Here is a 25,643-nt window from a genome sequence, read left to right on the forward strand (position 1 = left end):
TAATACATATTCCTGATTTTAAATCATAGACATTAAAGAACCGCACGATTCAATTCAGGAACTCAGAGAGATACATTTAACTCTCAGATCATCCGATTTCCTAAATCAGTGGGTGAAGATTCAAGGGTCCTTCAGGACATAGTTATACTGAAGAAAAGAAACAGAGGCAAATTTTCAGTAAAAGAGAATCATACAGAGGAAGAAGTAAGTTCTTTGGTAGGTATAGTTTTACCTTGTTGCAAATTTCTCCCTAAAATAATGGACTAAACGTTAAAAAAAAAAAAAAAAAAAAGCCTTTCTTCACTAACCAGAAAGGATCATTCGGCATTTTTCTGGTTTCTTGTTATAACTTAAAGGGAATTTTCACAATGTCCAGAGCCCTTGATGTCCTGCAAAGGAAGGAAGAATATTTCCTCAAATTTCTTGCAACATGAACCCGCCCACCTATGTGGTGCCAACCTTGACTTCTCGATGGAACAGTACATCCACAAAAGGAAAAGTGATGCCATCTACATAATACATTTGGAGAGAAGCTTCTGCTGGCAGCTTGTGTCACTGTTGCTATTAAAAGCCAGGCTGATGTCAGTATTCCTATCCTCCAGGAATATTGGCTCGTGGGCCATGAGAAGTTTGTGGCTGTTACTAGAGCCACTCCTATACTGGCCGTGTCAGTCCAGGAAACTTCACCAACCAAATCCAGGCAGCCTTCCGGGGAGCTGCTGAGACAGGTTAATTAGTATGTTACTAGGTATATAGGGAGGTCCCTGGTGGAATAAACAAAAAAGCAGCCATATCCTGAAACTCCAGGTTCTGGAATGTCTCCTTCACCCAGGACAAAGATATGAGAATATGCCTTGAGGTTAATAAATTATCTCAAATCCATTTGGCTGAACAAAGGAGCAGATCTAGTAGGTAGGAATAGGTTATTTCGTGAATTTCTTCAGGATGGGCAAACAGGACAAACCTAATAGATGAATTCCATTAGAAGCCTCCAGCCCCCTTCCCCAAACAGGCAGGGGAAAGTATAAAAGTAAAAGCCTTTTGCCTTAGCTAGTGGGCTTCCCAGCTTTGGGTATCCCCTCCAACTCGGGAGCTGCAACCTCTCCTCCTGCCTCTGATAAACTATCTTCCTTTACAACTCCTTGCCTGTCCCTGGTCTGTGTGCCCATTCTTTGGCTTCACTAGACACGATACCGGCCTATACCCAGAAATCTCGGGCAGACCTTACATCACTGCAACTTCCAGTGGTTACTGTTCCCAGGGCTAATCACCAGCCTCTCACAGAGGTGTCTTATGTGAATCCACTTACCATCACTCTGTGTAACACAGACTCTTCTCTACACTATGTGGACACTGCCACACCATGCAACAAAAAGGGAGCTCACTCACTGGGTCTGAGGTGGACGCTGGCCAGGAAGTTTTGAGCATGTGCAGCACCATCTCCCAAGAACAGCTGGTGGAAGGTCACAGTTCTGGAGGTCAGAAGTTCAAGATCAAGTGCCATCAAGGTTGGTTTCTCCTGAGAGCTCTCTTCCCGGCTTGCAGATGGCCCCTTCTCTCTGTGTCCTCCTCACATGGCTTCTTCTCTTTGCTCTTGTAAGAAGAGAGCAGGAGCTCTGGTGTCTCTTCATCTTCTTATAAGGACACCAGTCTTATGGGATCAAAGCTCTCATGACCACATTTAACCTAATTACCTCCCTAAAAGCCCTGTCTCCTAATACAGTCACATTGGGGGGATAGGTTAGGGCTGCAACATATCAATTTTAGGGGAATATATTTTATCCATAACACTTGCTTTTGTCAAATCTTTTTTTTCCCCCAGAAACGTCAGTTTCTGTCAGCCTTATTTCCCTTTTCTGTGTAAGAGTACGGAGAGACAGCTTACGACCACTCAGTGGTCGTTCCTTCCCATTCAGTGGGCTGCGCAGTGGGAGCTGCAGACCAGTCTTCGGCGGCGGGCTGAGCACCGGTTTTCAGTAGGGAACTGCTAAATAGATACGAGGGCAACTGCATACTTTCAGACCAGTCTGCAGCCTCCAGTTGGGTAGCAGGGTCTGGATCAGTCCATTCACACTGAAATTCCTCCTTGGTCACAGACTTTTCAAGAGAGGCTTGTTCTTCCTTTTCAATCTCTTCAGTACGTCCGCAGAAGTTGAGATCAGGCCTCTGCCAGAGCTCCTTCTCTCTTCCCAAAGAGCAACAAGAAGAAGCCATGTGAGGTCACAGAGAGAAGAGGCCATCTACAAGCCGGGAAGAGAGCTCTCAGGAGAAACCAAACTTGGTGCCACCTTGATCTTGGACTTCTGACCTCCAGAACTGTGAGAAAATTAATTTCTGTTGTTTAAGTCATCTAGTCTGTAGCATGTTGTTATGAAAGGCCCTGGTAGAGTAATATAGCAAGAGATTAGTTATTAATCTCTAAATAAATTACTCTACTGGAGAGCAAGGATGGTTTTCCTAACGAGGAGAACTAGGGAGTGAGGGATCGAAGAAAACATATAGTATCAGAATAAAAGTGAAGAGCCAATTATATTCTTGCCAGGATAATAAGAACAGAGTGCTACATATTATTCCTTGTTTCTCTCAGATCTGCAGTAAAACTGAAGGGTTGTACTGTTCACATGTCACAGAACTTTTTAGAGCCCAGCACATTTCTCTGTTGTCTTTTAACTGCCTACAAATGACACCGTCCTTTTCTTAGTGCACTTTGATTGAGATGCTGCATTGGACACTGTGAGAATGGCATAAAAGCTCACAGAATATTATGATGCTCTTACTGGTTTGGAGAAGGCCCATTGCTTGGGAGGTAACAAGCCACCCAGGTACAATAAATGGTCAGCTCACAATGTTACTTACATGGAACCATACTATCTTCAATGTCGTATCAGATGCACACGTGGATTTTTATGGTTAAAAACATTATAACAAAAAGATGAGTGTGAGAGTTGCAAAGCTGTGAAAAAGTAAATAATAGGATCGCTAGAATCATATGTAATAATATTCAATCCCAATAGGGTATTTTTGCCTTCATGGAAACTTTTTTTTAAATTTTTATAATGGTGTTTAGATGTGGAATAATTAGATTATGGAAATTATATTTGTAAAGTTCCCAAATGCTGATTTTTATTAGTATAATTCAGAGGGTACCTCAGCATTCTATTTCCTAATTATATGTATGTAACCCAAGTGTCCCCGAGCCTTTTCCTTGACTAGACCTAAGTCTCATTTCATGGGAGATGCAGCCCCCATCACAATACTGTGGACGATTCCTTAAGAGGAAGCGTATTTACTTTCCATACTTTCTCTAATACTTTGGATTCTCAGTTCTCTTTCACCATCTAATTTCCTTCAGCTGCTCTTCTCTTTACACATGGCTCCAGTTGTTGCCATAAGTGGACAGAGGCCATTTCTTCTGTATTCACTAAAGTAATTCTAACATGAAACCTCATTACAAAAACATATTTTTTTTTGAAAATTTGGAACTAATAGATGCATAATGTCACCAACAAGAGAGTGGGAAAAATAATATAAACTGATATTTTTCTGTTGGTTACTCTTGCAGCAAGGCATTTTCAGTGACCTTTCCCATGGTGCTCGGGTGTTTTAGGCAGGTCCTTGTTTCTCCCATCTCCTTCCTTTTCAAATCTCCCAATGTTTTACTTAAGTAGCCAGAAGACAACTCCATAATTCCAATTATTTTACTGTACATAACAATTTGGCTTTTTTTTTTATGTTCTTTCATCAGACTAGCCCTGAAAGCTGTCTTTTAAAATTATTGTTTAGTGAAATTACTTTGTGTGTAATGTTCTATAGTTCTTTCTCTCTCTCTCTCTCTTTCTCTCCCTCTCTCTCTCTCTGTCACACACACACATACACACACACACATTTTTGTGTGAACACTATCATAATCAGTGTACAGAACAGTTCCATCTCCCCCAAAAGCTGTCTTCTTTTCTCCTGTTATAGAAATACCTTCTCCTACCCCTAAGCCCTGACAACTATTGATCTGTTCTCCATTACTATCGATTTTCGAGAATGCCTTATAAATGAAATCATAGATTACGCAAACTTTTGAGGCTGTTTTCTCTTACTCAGTAGAATGCCTTGAATTTTATCCAAGTTGTTGCATATGTCAATAGCTCAAGTCCTTTTATTGCTGAATAATATTCCACTGTATGGAGGTACTACAGTTTATCAGTTCACGTGCTAGAGGACATTTGAGTTGTTTCCTGTTTAGGTGATAATAAATAGAGCTGCTAGAACATTTTGTGTAGAGGTTTTTGTATAAAGATGTTTTTATTTCTCTAAGGTCAATATCCAGTAATGGTACTGGTGGTGGGTCTTATGGTAAGTATCTGTTTAACTTACAAGCAAATCAAAGACAGAAATAACCTGCCAAACTGTTTTCAAAAGTGGCTGTACTATTCTTTCCTTCCTACCAGCAGTGCATGAGGTTTCTAATTGCTCTATATCCTCAACAACACTTAGTACTGTCGGATTATTTTAGCCATTCTAATAGGTATGTAGTGGTATATCATGCTTTTAACTTGTGTTTACCTAATAGCTAATGATATTGAATATTTTTTCATGTGCTATTACCCATCTTTATATCCTCTTCAGTGAAGTATCTATTCAAATCATTTGCCCATTTTAAAATTGAGTTATTTGGTTTTGTAATAAGTTTTGAGAGTTCTGTATAGGTTAAAATTTGTCCAGTCTACAATGTTTTCACAAAATTAACCTCCCAAGAACAGTGATTCTGATATTTTTTCCCATTATTACTTTTTTTTTTCCTTTTAAATTTCAGGTTCAACAGAAATACCCTTCCTACTTGCCAAGCCTAAAACCTGTACCTATGTTCTTCATCTTGATGCCTTTACTTATTCTACATCTATCACTCTCCTTCAGTTACCTCTTTCTTTTCTGGTATTTTCAAAACCTCCTTTTGCATGATCCATTGTTTCTTCTAATGTTAAAGTCTCTATATCTAATTTAGAAAAGAAACTAATCTATTACTCCTGTCTAAATTACTGCGTCCCTGCTTTCCATCACTGCTATGCTTCTAGAAAAAATGCTCTGTATTCGCTGCCTTCTTCTGCTTAATTTATACAAGCCAGACTCTGCTTTTATTATTATTCTGAAAACAATCATCAACAACCAGCAGCTTCCTCTACTGGTGGACTCTTAGTGTTCATTTTATTTACCTCTCTGCAACACATAACATTTATGTCCATCACTTCTCTCTAGATAATGAAAATATCACAAAGAAATCAATGGTAGTCACAGAAAAAGGGTAAAGTAAGTAAATATTTTTTGGAAGCAGAATCTTTATTTTTTATAGGAAAATTCATGCGGATAAAGGGTCCAGTGATGCTTAAAATTTGGCATCCACATATAATTTAACTGGGTGTATTATATGTAAAGGCATTCGTATTCATACTATCTTGTTTCGTTTGAATTCACTTGTTTTATCATATTGAAGCTATCTGAATTAAGTTTACTAATATTATATTACAGTGCTCTGTTTTCTGATTTGTAAAATGGAGATAAAAATAGTAGTCAATCCAAAGAAGTTCCGTAAATGTTATGTGATATGATGAATGGACAGTATTTAATAGAATACCTGAAACATAGAAAATAATTAATGGGTAAACTAATTAATTTTTTTCTTTTTCCATAGTTCTGTAATTAATTTCAAAATAAATTTTTAAAAACAAAACAATTTATTCACCATGAATTTTCATTCAGTGTTAACACTAGCAACCTATAAAATACATCTGTAGCGCTTTGGACATAGTTTTTTGTGTTTTTTTTGTATGAATGTCTAGATATAGAGCAGATGATATATGTGCCTTTTCCTTAATTTGGGTAAGTAAGTAATCTCTGTGTCTCTGCAGCACCTCTACACAAGATTTGGTAGAGTTTAACCAAGAGAGTTTAACCAAGTCAATGTGAATCCTACCTTATGACTGTACTTGTACTGATATACAAGATAATCATTATGTAGTTCAGCCATGACTTTGAGTGCTAATTAACAGAAAGATAATACAAAATGCTCTGTTTAATTACATTTTCTTTCTTAAAAGTCAGTTATTTGTAACAAATTATTACACAGGTTTGTTGCATATAGTTCAGTTCCTAAGATTTTGCTTGATGCCCTTTTTCCATCTAATTCTCTACAAAACACTGCATTAATGTTTTAAGGCCCTATTGATTTATTTTCCATAAGACAATATACACAAAATGACTTTCATTTGGCCTATTTTCTTTCATAGACTCTCTTGCCTAAATAATTCAGTTCAGAGTCTATTGTATAAACCATGTTTATCTTTATTTTTATTATTGAGTATCCATCTATGCTCTTATAATTCCAGTTTTGTTTTTGTTTTTTTAAAGAAGCAAAGCCTAGTTATCAAATTTAACAAAAAATAGCTCTTTTATGGACCATCTCTTTTGGCAATAGCGAAGAAGTAAATCATATGAAAGGAATCCATTAGAATCATTATACCTAGGAAATAACATATTTATGGTTAATTATAATAATGTCTCTTGGTGATATTTTGATTTTATACTTGAACACACAGTAGAAAATTGCTCAATGTTCTTACTTCTCTTCATCCACTGAAGATGGAACAGTTATTTCAAACCAAATTTGGTGTGCATGTATAGTGTGCGTGTGTGTGTGTGTGTGTGTGTGTGTGTGTGTGTGAGGGGTAGAGGGTATAATATTTTTTTCTTCCTAAAAATGTTATCTGGCATATATTTATTTTAAAATTGTTTTTAATAAGTTTGGCTTATTTTTTAAAAGCACACAAGAATCCTTATAATGTAGGGTGTCACCGCTAACTAATATTAAAATATTCAAGTTGTAATTTAATTAGTTTTGATGTTGGTTTCAAAATTTGCACAATGAAATATAATTTGTTGTTTCAATCTAAATGCATTTGTTGTTTAGCTAATTTTATGCATATTTATAGAACATTAAAATAATACAGAGTCGATGAAGTCAATGGATTTCATTATCAAGCCATTAGAAACAACAGAATGTGGCTTTATCTCTGGTCACACATTAAAGTTGAAAAAATATGAATTTTTTCTTACAATTTATCAATTATCTTAGATAAAGGAAAATTGAGTGAGTAACATTAATTTTAACTGGGAAGAAGGTATTTCATCTAGAGGGGAAATCTCAGTCAAACCTCCCATACACTCTATCTTCTCTTTCTCAAAATTTAATGTGTATAGTAATCACCTGGTGTCTTAGTCCATTTGGGCTGCTGTAACACCAATACCATAGACTGGGTGGCTTAAACAGCAAACATTTATTTCTCAGAGTTCTAGGGGCTGAAAAGTCCAAGATCAAGGCAGAATAGGGTTTGCTGACCACTTCCTGGTTTATTGCCCTCTGGCTTCTTCTAGTGTCTTCAAGTGTCACAAGTGATGAGAGAACTTTCGGGAGTCTCTTTTGCAAGGACATTAGTCCCATTCATGATGGTCCACTCTCATGACATAAATACCTCCCAAATGTTCTACCTCCAAATACCATTATATTGGGTGTTAGGATTCCAACAAATGGATTTTGGGAAGACACAAACATTTGGTCCATATCAACTAGGGAATCTTGTTAAATGACGAATTGTGATTCAGTATATTTGAGGTGGGGGCTGAGAATCCTCAATTTCTAACAGGCCTGTAGGTAATACTGATACTGCTGGCCCTGAAAGCACACTGCATAGTGAAACAGTCTACACTTTTTCCCTGCAACTCTCTAGATTGGGTCCTGTTAAAAAAAAAAAAAAAAAAAAAAAAAAAAAGATTAAAGAAGACAATTTAGATGATAGAAAAAAAACTTATTTAAAACTTCATGAAGTAGACAGTGTTTATTTGGAGAACTGAAAAATGGAACAGAAGGCAGGGAGCTTTTACAGGATAAAGAATAAAGAACAAAGAAGAGAAAAATACGAACTATCTGATTGGCTGGGGCCACACAGTCCACCTTGTTTGGGGTGAGAAGGAATGAGGAAGTAAGTGTAGAGCCCAGAGCTGGCTTGGTGTTTGGGGACTGGCTGACTGAATACACTGCATGTGTTGTCAAACAGAACATTTACAGTGACACAAAAGTCATCTAAGTTTTGGTTTGCTGACATGGCACCACAGGCAGCCATGGCTCCATCTTGGGCCTAGAAAGTTATTTCAACAGTACTTTTGACTATTCTCCAATATTCTGCACTTTCTTATGTGGAGTTAAGTCCATCTGATAATAAGCAGCATACTCTATTACTGATAATGTTTGTTTGTTTTTCTTTTCCTTTTTACTGTCTAGGATATGTAAACTTTTTGCTTTGGCCTTGACTTGATGGCCTTGATAGCAGACACTGAGGAGGGAGGAGATGTAAGGAGCCAATCCTACCTTTGTACCAGGATGCCAGCAACACCCAGATTCATCAGGATAGAACTTTCCTGGTTTATTATGGGTAGGTGCTACCTGTCACAAGAAGTCATAGGACCTCTCTGAGTGGGATTTGAAAGTGTTCAGTGCTATTCCAATGTTAGTGTTGGGCAGATTCCGGCATCTCTGGAGCTCCGATGGTCATGAGTACTAGTGGAGGGAGAATATATAATCCTGCTGAAGATGGATAAAAGGTATTTTAGCATGTGTGGTTTTGATTGTTCAAAGGTATATAGCAATTCTTAATTTTTTTAGCAAAATATTTTATTAGCTTTTAACAGTTTATTGATTCAACGAACAGCCTAATGTCATTTCTTGTCCTGTAAGGATTCTTAGATAGTGCCCAACTAAGGCTAGGACAGATACTTAATTATATCAATAACAACTGGGCCTGGATTTCCTTGTCACTTCGTTTAAGTGGAGGAATGAAACATACAGAGGAAATATGGAAATGTAGTTTACATAAAGTGAGGGGAGGGATTTCCCTGACCTCTAGTAAAAGATAAAAAGCAAGGAGCTTTGAAAGCTACTAATGCTATTCTATGTTTAAGGGATTTCTTGTATTTCTGTTGCTATTCCATTTGCTGTGTTTTCACAGAATGGCTTGTTATTTGTGAGCAATGGTCTGGAAACAATAGGAAATTATTTTTAAATTGTAGACATCAATAGGTTTTTGCAATAGGTGCCAGCTTGTGTAAATTTATATTTAAAAACAGAATTATATTGAAAAGGAGCCAAACTAAAAGAGTTTGAATCATCTGAACATTTTAGATAGGAACTCAGAGGTTCTTGTACTTGTAAACACAAATTAGTTTAATAGGCTTTGGTTTGCATGAGATTACTGCATAAATTACTCCTTAGTAGAACTCAGAAAAAGTTACTGCTCCATCCTTCCCTGCAGGAATATTTTGAAGAAAAACTAATTAATAGTACCTTTCAAATACCACAATGCTACAGGAGCAACACAATGTCATCTATCATTTATGGCAACCATATCCCAATGTGCTTTAGATGCTAAACTCATTTTTGTTTAGAAGAGAATGCAAGAGGCATCCTGCTTGGAACGCTTTGTTAAACGCTTTGTGATGGACAGTGTATTTGCCTCCCACACACCCTAGTTTTTGGGCCTTTGTATGTCAAAGATGAGCAAATAGCAAAGCAGAAAAAAAGAAAAAAAAGGTGGCGGAGGAGGAATGGACATATGTTGTAAACCACGAAGTTAACCAAAATAAGTACTTTAAATAAATCAGTTACTATCACTGTCATAGCTAACATAATTATTATCATTTCTAAAAAGAAATGACATGTTAATACAAAAATGTAAGTAGAGAAAATCTCTAATAAAATACAGTACTAAAGATCAACTAGCACAATATCTCTCGTCTATCTCATTCTCCAACCATGTAAATGATATGTATTTTCTCTTTGCCTGCTTTTATTTCTTTGTTTGTTTTTTGTTTTCCAAGCGGAATATAACTAACTACAAGCTGGTGAAAACTTCATTTCAAATCGTAGTTTGGAGATAACATGTTGAGAATGTTTTCCGTGGTAGAGTGTTTAAACGGCTAAAATTGCTGATTCATCTTAAAATGAAGCCCATGAAAATCTAGTGAATTAGAATTCAGCAGATTTTGTTGTATAGTTTGTGCTCCAATGAGGAAAGAAGTGATAGATGTTTATCTTTTTTTTTAAGTGGGTCTCTTTATAACACTGTTTTAAATTAATAAAAAATAAAATTTTACCATAAATAAGATGTACACGCAAAGATAAACCAACATCTTCCACGGAGCCTTACACTTCATCTTGTTAGTGAAACTACGAGTCACACTTACTTGGAGGATGATGGCATTTCTCTAGTTAACCATGTACCTCAATTGCACTATGAAATATTAATGTTATATCATGTTCTCAAATTGCTGAGATACTTGCTTCTTCTTAAAAGTTCTTCTTCTGCAGAGGATACAGGCACTTTTAAGAGGGAATAGAAATTGAGTCCTTGAAAATTTTCACTGATAAATGTATTTTATGTATATTTAATTAGTCATAATCATTTTTAGAGATATCTGAAGCAATAATTATGCAATAATGTTTGGTTCACATAACAATGGATCTCTTGAGAGCTCATAAAATATGATGCAATTTAAAGTATATTAAATATATTCATCTTCCTGAAATAAGAAAACAGTGGAAAATCCAAGCTAAAGCAAAGGCCAGTTAAAGAAATTAGTCCTTAGAATAAAATTTGACTTCATGTGCTCATTTTGAAGAATGACTGGAAGTAAAACTTGAGAAAGGAAGATAAACAATGTCATTCTCTTGTAGCATAATTGCTCTACATTAGGGGGAAGAAATACAACAATATTAAAATATTTAAAATATATTATGATATTTGAAGCACTCAAAGGACTGATAACCCATTTTTTTCCATTTCATGAAACTTAAAAAAATCAGTACATTATTGAATAAAAATTACGTGGTGTGATAACTATTATTTGGCTGAATTATGCATTTAGTGCAGTGCTGGGCACTTGGTAAGTATTTAGTAAATATATGCTTAATAAATGAATAAAAGTAGCTGAGTTCTTGAGTTTCTCACTTCTCGTACAGTATTTCTGTGTCTATTATATTATGTAAATAACAAGATTTAAAGTTGATTTTCAAAGTTTTAAGACTTGAGACGAGTATAAACACACCTACTCATAAGAAAAATTAACTATGTGCTTTTTAAGTGTGGAGTTGACAAAGTAAGGAAGTAATTTATTTCTGTTACCAAAGACTTACATTTAGGGAACTTTCAATCCATGATGTACTTCATGTGGTAGGAGATTTTATGTCTATGTTCAATAAGCTCTGTAAGAAAATATATACATTGCAAAATTGAAAATTCAGAATTTGTTTCAGAAAACGTGGCCACATTGTAATCTCCATATCAAATGGAGACAAAGGAAGCAAACGGCTGCAGGAAACAGAAATCCTGTTCTGCTGAGTAGAAGTGAATGATTGCCACAGAAAACGTCAATTGTAACAAGTATATATTAATCCCCAGCATATATAGATTGGTTTGCTAACACAGCAATAATATAAATCATCTTATGAAGCCCTTTGTTATCAATAGCTTTTGAATGCAAAGTAGGAGATTCTTTTCCATAAGAAAACATCGATAATTTTATCCTAGGCAGGAGTTATGTTTCTAAAGCAGCTTTGTTACAGAAATGTATCTTGCAGACAGTTTTACAGAGAATAGGAAGGCGACTTGTCCCACTGCAGTGATTTGGACTGATATGAATTTTGGTGCATAGCCTACTGATTCATAGCAACGTATATTGAAGCATTCAAACTCTAATTGGAAGGTGGTGAGCTAGAAATATAGAGATCACTTTTACAGAGTTTTTCTACATGGCACAGAGGCATACTGTAATATATGTCAATGATAATAATAGATTTTATATCAATTCATGTTTTATTTCAAGAAACATTGTTTACTTTCATTATTTTAAGTGGCCATATACCTACTGCCAGATACTTAAAATATTGACTGAAGAATCTATATCATGTATTACTACTCTAATGGATGTTTTATAAAATTTATGAAATATTTTACTCATGATTACCTGCAGCAATCAAGTAAAAGAGTGCCTCTATAGGAAATTCTAGAGTTACTATGTGCTAACTAATTTTGTTTTCAATTAGATCTGGGGTCAGAAAACTTTAGAGGACCAGATAATGCATATTTTAAGTTTTGTTGGCCAGGAGGCAAAATTGAGGTTATTATTAAGGTACTTATTTAAGAAGAGAAAAATCCATTTTTGCTAGTTTTATAGATTAAGTTCAAAATATAGTAATAATCTAGTGCAATTATAGAGTTACTTTAACATTTCATTTAATTGGAGTTCAAAGTTAGTCTTCCATATCATAAAAGTTGATTGGAAGTACCCATCTGTCAATGCCGATCTGAAATGATACTTTACAAATTTCATCTTTGAAAATGTATTTTCACCTATAGAGGTACTGCCAAATACTGCTATCAGTCCACCAGCATGTGATTTTAATTGCACATACTTATTCCTTAAAAGGTAGTTAGAATTATATTGGATTCTTCTCTTGATATTTGTCTTTTATTATGTCACTGCATTGTAAAATCATCATTTCCAATTGAAAGTGTATGTAGCAGCTTCTCAATTGGGAAATTAAATGGATTTTGAAATAAGGAAATTTCCTTTGTATTTTTATTAAGACGTGAAAAATGTTGATAGAGATGCAGTTTGATTTTAGAAAATATTCAAGCTCTCTGGCAGTACAAAAACAGGTGGAGAGCTAGAATTGGCCTATTGGCTGTAGTTTGTAGATCCTTGTACTCGATGGTAATGATTCTGAAAGATATACAGTTCTTAGCACAGATTGGGGCCTGGGTAAATGACAATTAAAATTATCTAAACATATATATGTATACTATCTAAACATATATAAAAGCATATATATTTATATTAATGTGTATCAGTACATGTTAATTTTGTTTTTCTTTTGTTCTGTTTTGTTTGTATTTGAGTTCCTGTAAATGTAAATACAAAGGAAATACATACCACAAAACCTCTCTTCTTGGGGATAGGATTACATGATGGAAATAGCGCACACCAGCTAACTAGTATTGATTCTTAAAATTACTGAAATTTTTGAGCCAAAGATTAAATTACATATGCTTACAGTTAAATAAATTTTACTGGAAAGTTAATAGAGACAGAAATCCATCTCTTCCTAATTATCATACTCCATTTTGCTGTTATCCGTGTTCTTGATATTATTTATGTTATATCTTTATGGTGGAAATAGTAAGGGAAGATGTGCAACTGTGAATTTCATCCCAAGTCTGTTTTCAATGGCTACACACTGTACGCATTAAAATTGTCTATGATGGGTATTTATGTGTAGTGCTGGGCAAATGCTACAAATCTGGACTTGATTTGTAGTTTTGTGATTGTCTAGACTTAAGAAATTAATGAAGTAATTGCTAATAATGCAGAGTAAATGTAAATATGTGTTGGGTCTGTAGCCATTACATTGTGGATAAGGCTCCCATATACAAATAATATTTAAACTTTATTATCCAAATCAGCACACAAGTTGTTCAAGTCGTAGAGTGAAGTTATGGTGTACATCTCTGCTGTTTGATTTCCTCTGACTCATTAATGTGCTTGAAAATATCTGAGGGCCCTTTGGTTCAATGCCAGGCGCCCTAGCTTAGTCACTGAGCGTTAGGAGTCTCCTCTAAAGGACAGACTCCAGAGGAAAAGGAGGGGAAACAGCAAAGGAAGAGACTTCCCAGAGCTAGCCCCTCGTCTTTGTCACTGTCTTGTTGCGCAGCGCATGTTATGCAATGGACCCTCCATAAATATCAGCATAACAGAAATTGACAACTAAGAATTCAAACCCTCAGAGTGAGAAGGGCGTGCTATACAAGTTCGGTGGGGGTCATGGAGCTTCGGAAAACGCAGTCCTAGGCCCTTGGAGGAAAATGTCTCTCTCTCCTCCCTGGAACGGCTCATCTCTGTTACGGCCTGCCCTGAGACAGACTGAATGTCAAGCCCAAGTCCAAATCCCTCTTTTGACTCTGGGGGCGTCTTCCCTGGCAGGCCTGGAGCTCGGAGGGGCTGGGCGAGCGTGGGAGAGAAGATCTGACCCCCTGCTAGCCTCTGGCTTCCCCACCCGCGCCCTCCCTTCGCTCCCCCAGCGCGCACCAGACTGGGCGGCACGCGCGCTGCCACTGAGCACCTCCCTCCGTTTGCGTCCTAGGGGCCCCTTTTGCCTGACCCAGATCCGGCTTTCAGCCGGGAGCGCAGCCCTTACTCGGCTGCTTGGCGCCCTTGAGCTGGAACGCGCGGTTTCCCGTGCTGCAGCCGCAGCCCTCCCGAACCAGCCCCGCCGGAACGGGGGGACATCTCAGCCGCGGTCGACGTGCCAGGACTCCAGGGAGACGATCTCGGGGGTCGTGGTGCTCTCCAAGCTGCTCTCTTAGCAGCTATCAAAACCTCCCTTTCCAAGGGGAAGATAACCAGAAAACCCACTTCTGGGTCGTCCAGGAGGGGCCGAGCGGCCGGGAACGCCCAGGGACGCCTGTGGGGCTCACAGCGCCAGGACTTCGAGCGGTGACCCTCAGGGACCCTGGCCGCAGGACAGCCACCTGTGCCTGCGCTGGACTTCCTTCTGAGGGGAACCAGTTGCGGAGGACTCCGGATTGCAAGGCCAGGGTATAGACCTGGGTGTGCAGCGAGGAACGCAGAATGTGAGGCCTGCAGCAACCAATATTGTGGCTTCCCCTTCCCAGCCTGAGGTCACCTTTCCTTTTCCCTCCACTTCACTTTGGCTCCCAAACCCTTTCCTTCAGTTTTTCAGCAGAGCAGGCCGCCTCTCCCAGTCTTTCTGTTTCCAAACATCCTTTAAATGTTTCTCCTTTTAAGGAATCTCATCCAAGTTCAGTCCATTATGTATCCTTTGGTGCCATTAAAATGAGGTGACATAGTCACCATTAAATTAGTCCAAAATATCTTTAATGTTAATATTTACGTTGGAGAAGTTTGATGGCTCACGCAGGCTCTAGTGAATAAGGGAGTGAAAAGCAGAACAGTGTCTCTGGTTAATGATTGTCAAAATATGTAAAGAACTTTAAAAATATTCTTGGACTTAATCCATCCTTTTCTAGGACATTTCCAAAAAAAGTTATATGAAATCCTGATGAGTTACAAAGATCTTCATCACATTATTTATAAAAGGAAAAGATGAAAATAACCTACAACAAGGAACTGTTTAAGTAAATTATGATAGTTCATCTCATGGAACATAAGAGTTAAACTAATCATGCCATTGAACAAAAGGATAAGAGATAAAATGACATAAAAAACTCTATGTCAAAATGATCATTGAGTATATTTTTTAAAAAGCTTGTAAAAGGTTAATATGTATGTGGTAAGACTATCAGTTTTAAAAAAAAATAGAAAAATTATTTAAAAAGTTGAGAATTCTCAAAAGAAATTTTAATAAACATAAGAAAACATCCCCTCAAAAAGAAAAAAAAAGAAATTAGGTCCTTATTTGTACAAATCAGACTGTTAATATTAAAATGTCTTTATATTAGTGCTAATAGCACTATTAGCACTCACAAACATTGTGTATGTTATTAAAACCATTCTAGAGGACAATTTGTCAAAGTAAGTTTATTTATGAAATACCTATTTAGTCTTCATTGTCTGCTAAGCACCAGAATAGTTTCTTTATGGGGTGGGCAAGAGGAGGAGGGTTTTGCTATTAGCTCCCTAAGGAAATGTTAACTGCATTTGAGGTTTTCAGTCAAATGCAGAGTTGACTTGTCTGCTCCATTGATTTGGAGCAAATGACTTGCTTTGACTAGTGGAATGTAGGCAGACATAAATAGGTCAATTCACATTGAGACTTTAAGGAGTGCCCTGTGTTCTGCTGGTCCTATTGTGCTTGGGACATTCCCCATGAGAAAAATATTTTGATGCAGCTCTTTTATGGTAGGCCCTTGACTAAGGAATAGACTTGAGGGAATGGTGCAAACTTCAAACCCGAGTCCAGCCAAGCCCTGGGGAAGAGTACTGATCTAAACTGAAATCGAAAAGTAAATCCTTGTTGCGAAAAGCCCCTGAAATTTAAAGGTTGTTTGTTATACATCATTGTTACTGCAGCAAAACCAGCCTAATAAACATTCAAAAGAAAGCATTGTCCCATCCAAATGCCCTGACCATCTCCATCTCCTGCCCTAAGACAACACTGGAAATAGTAAATGAAGAAAAATAGTTCTCATCTTTGACTACATGGAGATGTAGGTGGATATGCACAGTCAACAAATAATCACATAATTGCACCTTGTCATAAGTGTTGGCCAAGAAAATCGGAAAAGCATTTGGTGTGAAGATAAAGAGATAAAGGAGGAATTAATTTCAATTGGGAAATAAATGAGAGCTTGTCCAGATACATTCCATTTAAAACATGAAGGAGTAAGAGACAAAGAATAAGAAAAAAGCATTTCAGGCTGAAGGAACAGAATGAGAAAAAGGCAAGTGGAGCTCGGGCCACTGAGGCACTGGTGGGAAGCCAGGGAGCTCAGAGCACAGTAAGCAGGAGATAGGGTCTGGGGGGGTTGAGGGGCTCCAACCCCCCTTGTAGTTCATGGTGAGGTGTTCGGTGGGCTTTGCACTAAGCACAATGCAACCCATGAACAAGTACGTAGGTCTTTCTAAATGAATTTATTTATGAAAATAAAGTATCCTAACTAGAATCAATTCAGCCCTTGGTATACAAGAATGAACTTGGAATTCTGAATGTCTCCAAATGTGAGAATGCACCTGTAAAATTTTTACCGCAGCTCATGCTACAGGGAACTTTATAACGCAACCAATCGAAATGCTATCCATATACTATCTATGAAATAAGGAAACAATTTACTCATGAAATTAACTTTGAAATAAATGATGATTATGAAATACTATTCCAAGGATTATCATTTTTGTCACACTTCCATTTGAGAAGTTGTAAAATCAATTATAACAGAGAAGCTAAATAAGAGAATGAGAGAGACAAGAAACTGCTGTTTCAATAGAAGAGTATCATTAAATAATAACAAAGATACTGTGATTACTGTATCTAAAAATCAAGTAAAATAGAAAAATTTTCTCATAGGATTTTCATTTTTATAATATACGTTTATAAAACACTATCCAATGAAGTATAATCAATGAAATTTCCATTTGAGCTACTTGGTAATCACTTAAAAATGGTACTAATGTCAAAATAGGAAAAGTTCAAAGTTAATTTAGAAAACAAAACAAAACAAAAAATGCTTGCTGTATTTTTGGATTACTTTAGTAGACTTGTTGACAACAGCAAAATATTATAATTATACTACCTATAAATAGAGTAAAATGAAGCAATTATTAAAATTACATTTAAATAATCTACAGTTATAAAGCTTTATCTTGAGACTTATTTCTATCAAACTTTCATTTCAGTCAATGTATAATCACTTAGCTAATAGCAATAAAACTAAGAGAAAAAATAAATCTTTAGTAGAAAGAGAAGAAAATGTCCTACTGTGTTTCTGGAGCTTCAGAAGTAAGCATATTGGAAGGTAAAATCAACCCAGAAATTGAAATACTTCTGTTTCCAGTTGAGTGGAAAGAAGACTGAATTCAGTGCTTGATGTAAAACAATTGTTGCCTCTGGAGGAAATGCCCTGATTCATGAAGTTCCTTGAAGGAGGGGATATCTGAGGAAGTTTGTTCTTGTTTTCTAGAAGAGGGAGCAGTCCAGCAATTTTCTTTCTAGGAATTTCCCCTTGGGTTTTTTTTCTGCAACATATGGTCTCTGATATGAGGATGAGGTAGAGAGCCAGACTCCTGATTTAGACAGAAGGGTTCAGTCAAAAGAAGGGCTTCAACATCTGCGGTGCAAGAACACCAGGACAAGCTCTGTCTTTTTCTTGTGGAAAAGCTCCTTTGTCTCCTTCTCTTGGGTTCCTGATCTCATGGGGGTGGCATCTAGTCCCTGCAAGCCATGGGATTTTGGATCCCTGCTCCATTACAGCATCACATACCTTCTTCCTCAGGTTGTGGTCATCCAGAGAATCCCCTGGTTGTCTTCTAGAGTCTCTGCCAAATGTCCCACTTAGGACATCAGGAACATAAAGATCCTTTTCAAATGTTCCCATTAAATTCTAACCCAAACACTTTTTTGTCCAGAGTTTCCAATTTTTTTTCCTTAAGTCATATAAGTTACTCTCAACCATTGGTATTCCTTACCTATTATCATGAGTTTTTCTCTCATAGGAAATACTCTGACATTGATACTTAACAGTGATTATTCCCAAGTTTTCTGAAAGATTTTGGCTTCTATTTTATATGTGTCCAGCTTTTCACATGCATGGCGAATTTTTATCCTCTATCTTTTTTTTGGGGGTAAATTTACTCTAAATTGAATACTTCATGGAAATGTCTTCCCCCCCCCCCTTTTTTTCCTTGATGAGGTTCTGGAAGGACATGAAGTTTCTTCTGGAGCTTTTGCTTTTGTACTTTCTGTAGTTTTCTGATAGCAACAGAACTTTGCAAGTCTGGAGACTTTTAATATGATTTTTAAGTGCATTGCTTTTTTTTTTTTTTTAATCTTCTTTAGCTAATTTAGTGTACACTGCTATCTTTTTTTCTTCAAGAGTTCGTAAGGAAGCGTATTAGTTTCCCATAGCTGCTATAACAAATGATCATAGGCTTGGTGGCTTAAAACAACACAAATTTATTATGTTACGGTCTGGACAACAGAATTCTGAAATTAGTTTCATTAGCTAAAATCAGGGTGTCCGCAGGGCCACGTTTCTTCTAGAGGCTCTAGAGAATCCACTCCTCATCTTCTAGATAAGCTTCCAGAGGTTGCCTATGTTCCTTGGCTCATGGCCTCATCACTACAACCTCTCTTTCTATCATATCATTCATTTTCTGACTCTGACTCTCCTGCTTCCTTCTTATAAGGACCCTTGCAGTTACATTGGGCCCACCCAAATAAACCAGAACACTCTCCCCATCTCCAGGTCCTTACTTTAATCAAATCTACCAAGTCCCTTTTGCCATGTTAGGTTCTGAGGATTAGAACATGGGCGTCTTTGGGGGGGCCATTATTCAGCCTCCCAAAAAAAAGTTTTATTCAGCCACATCAATCTCTTTTTTCCTAACCTTCTACTAAGGGGTCTCCATTTTCTACCTGGTTCTTCATTTGTTTTATGGGATTCCAAGTTCCCACAATCCATGTTACCTTCTCTAAGAATAGGATCACTAAGCTTGAACAAATGTTCATCCAGAAATAAGATCCTTTACTTTTAGAATTTACTCCATACCAGTTTAGAGTTTTGTAGCATTGAATTTTCTTTAATATTAATTTACTCTTCTTTTTCATTCTTCTACCTGTCAAAGCAGCTTTATGCTTTCCTTAAGATTGGAATTTTCATTCAACGTATTTTTTAAATATTGTATGTAGTTGTGCTTCATTTTTGTGATGTATAATGAAAGTGGGTTTTGTTGCAGCTGCTTGACATTTTAAGTGTCTTGATTTGCCATTTACCATTTAAAGACTGACTCTTGTTACATTTACCATCAGCCCAACTTGTTTTAAACATTTACATCATTCTTTTTCCAGTCTTTTTCTGAGTCTCTTTTCTTAAGCTGAAGTAAAAATTTGGCGATGCCAGGTTCTTAATGGTCTCCGGCTTTTGTATTTCTATGAAAGTGTTTTCAAGTCTGGCTGCCATTAAAGTTAATTCAATTCTTGCAAATTCCTCCTTACAAGACTAGCTAAGCATCTCAAAGATGAGCTCTTTTTCCTTGTGAAGGGCAGACACACCGATGGCCAGTTCTTTGTCTCTAATTGTGTAGTGTTCTAAAGATTACAGGATCCTACTGTTACTAAAACTCCCACCCTCTCCGACAGCAATCTGTAGGGACCTGGGGCTGGTCTGAGGTCTCTTGGCAGCACTGTAAGTGACTGCCTCAGTCTCTCCAGGACCAGGCTGATGCAGAGAATCACAGCCATCAGCTGATTTATCATGGCCCCCAAAGACACGGCTAAACCAGTTGTTAGGCCAGAGAAATCTGTGGATATTCTGCCCGAAACCACACCAGTGCCTGAAAGCCAGGGCAGACCTTACTGTGTGTGGGGAAGAAAGAGCAAGAACAGCGGAATAGAACCTCCCAAGCTTCCTAGCATGGTGATGTAAATGGAGATACTAACACATGACTCTCGGGGATATAGACTAGGCCCCCAGAAGCCAGTGGTGACGCTTTGGAGCTCTGGCAAGTCCAGCCCTGCCAAGTGCCCCAAGCACACTGGGAATCCATGTCTTGTCTCACCTGTAAACCATTCAAGAGCACTGGTTGGGATGCTTCAGTGGTTGTGAAACATTGGTTGGGAGGATTTCCATGTTGCCAACTGTCGCCAATATTTCATCTGTTAAATAATTTTTCTATTTCAGGGCCTTTTTAAGATAGCCAGAGTTAGTAAATAAAATTACAGGGTGTTCAGTTGAATTTGCATTTCATAAACAATGAATAATATTTTAGTATAAATATGTCCCATGCATTAGTTGTTACATAGTCATAATAAGAAAAATATGTGTTGTTTATCTGCAATTCAAATTTAACTGGGCACCCTGTGTTTATCTGGCAACTCTTTGTCCTGGAGGCATCATTCTGCCCACAATGGTAACAGGAAACTCACTGCTCTCAGTGATGCTCCTCATTTTGTGTTTGGGCCAGCCTTGAATGTGTATTGGCAGGAAGGTTATGGAAGGCCCGACAAAGGGTTTCAACCAGTGCTGTGCTGGAGCCAGATCCCACCCGCTGGTTAGCGCTGACTGCTAGCATCTTTTTCCAACCCTGTGTTCAGTAATGTCTCCTTGATAGCTTTAAATGGGCCGCAGTTGGCCATTGTACCAAAGAAATAGACAAATACTAGGGATGAAAGTTGTGTCTATCCTCCAACCCCTCAATCCCACGGACAGTTGGTTGTTTTAATTTACACACTACTGAGTATGATCGATCTGCTTTAAGCACAAACTCTGTCATTCTTAGGATGGAAAAAAGTTACAAAAGTCAGTTTTCTCCCCTTTAGAGTGAAGAAAGGTGAATGAGAAATACCATTGCCACCAGAGGTCACTCTTAACCTCCTAAATCCAAAACCACCCAAACTACAAAAGGAATCGCCTCCTGGCCCCCTAGAATCAGGCAAGACATAGTCTGTACCATAAAGTAGATAACCTAAAATTCACTCTACATTTTTAACCAATCACTGGGGAGTTTCCATAGAACACAAAATAGTTAAAGCATCAGGGCTATGGATATTACTATCCCTTTTCCATTGATTCTCAGGAACAGAAACTTATTCGTTATAATTTCCTCCCTTCAGTGCTATTAAAGCAATAAATAATATTAAGAGATGGAGGAAACTGCACTTCATTAAGGTTTAGCTTTAACACAGAGTCTTAGAGTGAGTACATAGAACTAAGGAGAAGGGTTCAGTAGAGGCAAAACACCTCGGTGACTGTTTGATCAATGAGACATAATGATTCTTAGAATTAACCTTAAAATTTAGCTTAGTTTAAAACTAGCTCTGGTCAACCTGTATGTTCTTGAATAGTTATTATTTAATAAAACTAAAAGTATTTACAGGGCACTATCTATTAGTTGTGTGGAATGAATAAAATGTTACCACTCTCTGAGGTCTGAGTCTAATGGAGGAATTATAGTAAATAGTAAATGGTGTAGTAGAGGTTTCAATAAGGTGCTTTGAGAACTCATAGCAATAGAATGGGTCGTTATAACTTGTCTTTTTTCTCTTAAATTTGTGGGCTGATTTATGGCCTACATGTCACCTTGGCGTGAACAAGAAGCTTACATTATCTTGGGGGAAAGTATTAAAAAATAAAAAAGTAAATAAATTATAATTTCAAGTAGTCCCAAACATTACAAAGAAACTAACAAAAGGTAAAGAAGTAGGCGGGCACCATCAGATAAGGCCTGTCCTGGGAGGAAACTGACATGTTTTGAAAGAGGAGTTAGTTCTGTAACCATCTGAAGGAAGAACTTTCTAGGCAGAAGATTAGAAATTTAAAAATCCTAAGGTGGGAACTCAGGGATTCTTACAGGGATAAGAATGAATGGAGTTAATGAAATAGTTAAAGTATAGGATTTGTTGGTAAGCATGGGAAGGAATGCCCTTACAGATACAATGGGCAGATCTATTTCATTAACCCTCAGCCATGTGAACTGGGTGGATTACTTTGTTGCTAGGTGCAGTCAGTTTCCTGCAGCCTCCAGGAAAAGAGAACACAAACGTGCCCCATAGAGAAAAAGTAGAAAATGCTTGCAGGAGAGCAGCTTGCTCCAAAGCCTGCTGACTGTCATATCTTGTGTCAGAAGACTCACTCCTCTTCAAATGAACAACATAGGGAGCTTTAAAACCATCAACTTGTGCCAACCAACTCTAGGAGCCAGTCGAATATTGTGCTGAAACTGAGTGACACTAGAGTTAGAAAAGGACTTTGTTCAGTGTTTGAAGTTATGAAACATTTTTAAAATTTGAAATCATTGCAAGGATAATTATATAAATCTACAAAACTTATAAGAGATTTTTAAGGCACCCAAAAGATGAACTGAAACGTAACAATCACGTGTACATAGCTTTTAAAATTATTTGTAAAGATATGTAAAAATAAATTGTTGGCTTGATTTAAAAACTGAAGAGGAATTCTTTTTAAAGCGGATACAGTGTAACTTGTTTTTATTTAGACCAGTTTCCTGAATACTACCTTCTGGAAACAAAGTGTGTCCCTTACTCTTCCATGCTGTGTGCTCCGTGTGTGTCACTCATTTCTGTCTCTCCAGATCTTTGATGGCTAGAATGTGGGCAGGAGAGACGCAGGCTGCACTGAGTGTTCACACTTGGAAGGCAGATGTCAAGGGCCATCGTGGAGTCTGAATATCTCTTCCCTAAGGATGTGTGGGCGTAACTTGACTGAATAACTCATCTGTTTTATTCATTCATTTATTCAGTTTTGGAATCAAGTTGACATTGGCTCAAATTTTCTTTCCTTCACATATTTACTACATGGCCCTATGTAAGTTATTTGACTCTCTAAAATTCATCAGTATTAACAATAAAATGATGCTGCTACCTACATTGTTTAAATAATTCACATTATTTAAATAATTCACGTCAAGTGCTTACCACAATGCCATGGGCCAGTGCTTTCAGTAAATGATAGATTGCTGCTATTGTTTTTTTTTATTCATTTACTAATTAAAAAAAACTGTTTATTAACTGCATTTATTATATGAGAAATATGTTGGGTTCTGAGGACACACATACTGTAGTTTATTTGTCTAATATATTACAAGAGTGTGTCTAATATATTGTCTAACTTATTACACACACATTCACATATGATGACAAATTTGATGATATGTAGAGCTCATGTAGTAAAATAACTGTAATAATGATATCTATCATGAGGAAATCGAGGCCCAGAGAGAGTAATGACTTTCCCAAGATGGCACAACTCATGGCAGAGCCAGGGTTTGATGGCAGCTCTTCCCAGCTGAGCCCTGTTCTCTTAGCGGCTAACTCCAAAGGGCCCACCTCTTTTAGTACAGTAAAGAGTGATGAATTCCTTATGGATTGACTGTTGGTGGGTGTCAGGCTTCAAAGATTGGTATCCAGGGATCTTCATTCTCTTGTGAATGCTACCATGTACGTGTACAAATTCAATACAATTGCTATGCTTAAAAAAAAAAAAAAAAGTTATGTCCTTTAAATTTACTTTGAAAAAAAAAAGTATGTGTTTATCAAAAGGAGAGCAAAAAGAGAAGACTGGGAGAATTAGTAGCACAAGGGGAAGTTAGCATGTTCTTTCCATCAGAAGTCGAAAATCAAAAGCTTAGTTCTGGTAGCAGCAATAGCAGACAATTTTGAATTAAAATCTTTGTGATTAAAGAAAAGCAGAATACTGTTAACTTTCTAAAATCAGTTATGAAGTCATCCCTTACACGTATGTTAAGGACCTTGTAGGAAAGCACACAATACATTCTCATAACAAAAGATAAACTTATCCTTTTTAATAAAATCAGGAAAGAGAAGAAGGACCTTTTGTTGTTATTGTTTTTTAATTAGAGTTCACTTAACTCAATGGTTCATAAGGACAAAAATAGAGCTCATATTTTGTCTATTCTTATTACTTGCCTTTTGTTGTTGGTTGAGCTTGCAAAATAAGGACTTGATCACCGGTAGGCCAATGTAACATGTTATATGCTTTTATATGCTGAATCCTAATAGGTTACATGAAAATTTGTGGGAAAAATGTGTTGGAGCTACTGGTAAAAGGTGTCATATGGTTTGTTCAAACAGTAAGTGTCTATGATTGTAGTGCTGAAGCAAAAACAATGTAAAATGTTTGGGGTCAGAACTATATTCAGCATTTCTGTAACCTCTCAGTCTATCACACTTATTTAATTCCTACCCAGTTGGGCATCCATGGTCAACTACTTTGATGCTGCTTATTCTTATATCCCCTTTGAATTTTTTCTGCAAACGTCTTGAAAATATCAAGTCTTGATTTCTGCCACCCTGTGTTTCTCTCTTTTACACAAGATATATTACCAGAACATATTAACATAGCCTCCCAAACGTACCCACTAGAATTTCATATTCTCTAATCATTGCTAGGTTCTCATCTTTGTCAACAATTCTCATTTATCTCTGCTTAATCCTAGTCTATTTCCCAAGCTCATTCTTGCCAGGTGTGTTCACTGAATTCAAGCATCTTATTTCTTTTCCCAATTTTACTCCATTGCTACTGTTACTTATTGATCACCTGATTAAACTTCTTTATTGAGACCTAAGTCCCAGGGAATCTAAGTTACTTTTCTAGAAAATGTTTCTAGAACCTCCATTTCAACTGTTAGTCAACTAATGTGCCAGTTCTTTCTCCAAAGCTTCAGTGTTTCATTTTGAATAACCTGGTCATCTTCCAAGGATCTTGTATTTTTCATAATAATCAAAGTGTTTTATACTTGCCATCTCATTACCTCCAATTTTCCCGTGAGCTTACTGATGTTCACTGAATTTAAACACTTCCTCAGCTTGTATAACTAGCTGTGACAGAATAAGGATGAGACTCAGTTCTTGCCTTTTGTTTCCAAAGAGCTCTGATACTTCATTTGTAAGAAATCTGGCTTAAGAACCCAGGTTCACGTTTGCCAGGTTCACACTTGCCATGCCTTTTATGTGATTTAGTCACTGTTCTCAATTCTGGGAAGGTGATGTCTGAATGCTACTCTGTCACTATAAATTTAACAGATTGTGCCAAAATCGCATGCAAAGTATTATTAAAATATTTTAAGAGACATAGGATTATAACCTATTATTTACCCCCCCACACACACACACACTTTAAGTCAAAGGGACCAAGATATTCTTTTTCTTTTTCTTTTTTTCCTTTTGTCAGGATTCCTTTGCAGGCAATGCAAACAATGAGTTGCTATGTGGTAAATTTTCTCAGGGATAATTTAACTACCCAATTCCCAGACACTCTCATGTAGCTCTCAGACATATCTTAATGTGAAACAATGATAAAACCATCTCTACACAG

At 37.0% G+C, this 25,643-nt stretch overlaps 1 pseudogene; it reads right to left on the reverse strand.

The window, feature by feature from the left end:
- Positions 1 to 1,881: 1,881 nt before the first annotated feature.
- LOC148754824 (small ribosomal subunit protein uS2 pseudogene) lies at positions 1,882 to 2,214 on the reverse strand (annotated as a pseudogene).
- Positions 2,215 to 25,643: the final 23,429 nt, after the last annotated feature.

The sequence above is a fragment of the Rhinolophus sinicus genome, chromosome 17 (genome assembly GCF_057876585.1).
Source record: "Rhinolophus sinicus isolate RSI-liver-muscle chromosome 17, RSI-T2T, whole genome shotgun sequence".
In the NCBI taxonomy this organism is placed as follows: domain Eukaryota; kingdom Metazoa; phylum Chordata; class Mammalia; order Chiroptera; family Rhinolophidae; genus Rhinolophus; species Rhinolophus sinicus.